General features: G+C 43.2%; 1 long non-coding RNA gene across 1 annotated transcript; it reads left to right on the forward strand.

Annotated features, from left to right (window-relative positions):
- Positions 1 to 6: 6 nt before the first annotated feature.
- Positions 7 to 1,834, forward strand: LOC122155511. Its single transcript, XR_006167263.1, has 2 exons — positions 7 to 321; positions 1,291 to 1,834. It is a non-coding gene; the product is annotated as an uncharacterized LOC122155511 (long non-coding RNA).
- Positions 1,835 to 2,435: the final 601 nt, after the last annotated feature.

Below are 2,435 nucleotides of genomic sequence, written 5' to 3' on the forward strand. Positions count from 1 at the left end.
AACTAAAAGTATCTCTAACTGAAAGTATCTTACCTGACTGTAAGATGTGTCTTACCGTGGGCTGGTAAAGAGAAGGAAATGGCCTTTCGCCCTCTGCGAGTAAACTTCTTTTTAAATTCGTGCCTGCGGGCGAGAAAAGAAGGCAAGTAGCTGAGTTAATGCTCCGGTTCTTTTCTTTACTGCGTCCCCCAGGAGACTGTTTGCTGTTCTCTTATTGTTTCTGCTCGAGGGGAGCGAGTCCTATGCCTCTAGGACAGGAAATACCCCAGACCCAGCCTGCGGTTTGGAAGCGTCTCGCTGCTGCTGCTCTGCCAGTTCTAGGTAAGCGCTCTTTGCTTTGCTGGAGGTTTTAGCGGCGGCCTCTTCCGCAATCATATTTAAATGCGGCTTTGCCCAAGAGCTGCCGCTTTAGCTGCCCTATGCTCGCTTTACTGTAGCAATGGCATACGAAAAGCAATACTCTCTTTTCCATTCTGACTGCGTAAGACCGCTACTCCGGTTCGGTCACCTTGGACATTTCATGCTACTGTGTTCTAATTTTGCCAGTGCCCCTCAGTCTCTCGAAATAGCCTATAGCGCGTAAAGCCATAACAGTTGCACTGCCAGAGGGTGAAGCTGCCGTTTAAAAGGAACTTGATGCCAAATTGGGGGAGCCTCGAGAAGCTCGGTAAAGGAAAAAGCGGAGCCCAGTACAGCAGGCGTTATTTTCTCACCTCCCCCTGCGCTGTCTGGTTGCGGGACGGGGAGAAAGCTATGGGGTTACCTGGGGAGACTGGAATTTCAGCAGACTAAAGCCCTGAGCAACTTCATGAGCTGCTGAAGAGGTATCTGATGTCAAGGCTGGCGGATCAGATAACTTCAGGATTCCTTTTCTGGGAAAAGGAAGTGCTATGACTGTCGTCTCAGCGGCTTCTTTCACTGTGTTATGTAAAAGAGGGCTGGTGCTGCTCAGCACTTAGGTAGATAATTGCACGAGGAGAGGTTTTCTCCCTGTTATATCCCCTTAAAAACAAAGGTAGGTGATAAATTTATGCTACAGCAGACAGTTCCTGTCTACTCCTTTAATTACTTTCTGATTTCCTACAGCTACAACAGCAGATAGAGCCTTCTATGCTTAGTGCTGCAGGTCTTTCTTTCTCAACTGTAATTGTAATTGCTACTTACACAGCCTACTACAGAAAACAGTTGTATTGTGAAGTACTTGAACCTGTTGGGTTTCTGAGTGGTCTTCCCCCTAAAACCAGAGTTACTCTAGTTGTGTAGCTGTCACAGCATGCTATCTTTCCACAGAACTCAACTCCTGAAGCACGAGCCCTTGGGAAGCATGGAATAGAAACAGTGATGGCATGAAACTGCGCTGCGCGGCAGATGGAGTGAATGCAAGAAGAAGTTATTTCAGTCGCAACAATTATCAATGATTGTTGTCCTTTTTTTTGTGAATGACAAAAACTACCTGTATGCATTAAACTATTTCTCTGTGTCTTGGGCTGGAGAATGCAGATGACAGAGTGTTAAAGGGGATAGCTGTGAGGGTCCCTGTTAAATAGGAGGGGAAAGGGGGTGAGATGACCTCTGTGGGTCCCCTTTCAATTGTAACAATTCCATAGTTCTGTGACAAGTCAGGCAGTGTTTAAGAAAACAGGGATGCATGCTTACTGTTTAGCGTAACAGCAATAATGATGATGTAAGTTGAATGAATTTGTTTTTAACAGAGGGGGAATACTTTTAGTAGTAAGAATGTTATATTCTACTGTTGAACTCTAGCTGCTGTGATGTTTGCTGTGTAAAATCCAGGTTACAAAAGGGAATAAATACTGCATTTCTGTTGAGAAAATTTCTTGCGTTTAATGGACTTGTCCAAAAATGCAGACTATTATGTTTTCTAATGTTTCCATGATCATTAAAAGTTCTAATATTACACTTATGCCATATTAAACTTTATACAACTGTGGTAGTGTGGCTGACAGAGCTGTTTTTCTGGGGCTGGTTCTACTATTTTCTATTTAACAGTAAGGCTGAAGAACTCAACTTGGATTAAACTAGGCTAATAGGATACACTAGGCTTGCAGAGTGTTGTATTAAGAGTGCAAGGAGTGTTTTAATTTCTGTCCCTGTATTTCCACGTTACTGGGATTTAACACTAAACACTACTTTCCATCGTGGTTTCTCTATGTGCTTTTCTTCCTCTGTGTGTTCGGGTGTGCCCGCTACTGTTGGCGTAAACATTAATAGATTCAGACTCCTTTTCTTGAGCTTCTGCTGACAAGTTTCTCTGCACTCACATTACTGAATTTTATATACGATTCACTTTCCAAATACCCAGCTGCCATTTCTAAAGAGTTTCCTTGCCAATACCTTACTTAGGAATGTGTTCTTAACTGTTATGCCTACAAAGTACCTGTGTTTAATTAATCATAATTGCTACATTAGTAACT

Source organism: Centrocercus urophasianus, unplaced genomic scaffold, assembly GCF_019232065.1.
Source record: "Centrocercus urophasianus isolate 14NV4802_14NV808 unplaced genomic scaffold, USGS_Curo_1.0 seq_1192, whole genome shotgun sequence".
Taxonomy (NCBI): domain Eukaryota; kingdom Metazoa; phylum Chordata; class Aves; order Galliformes; family Phasianidae; genus Centrocercus; species Centrocercus urophasianus.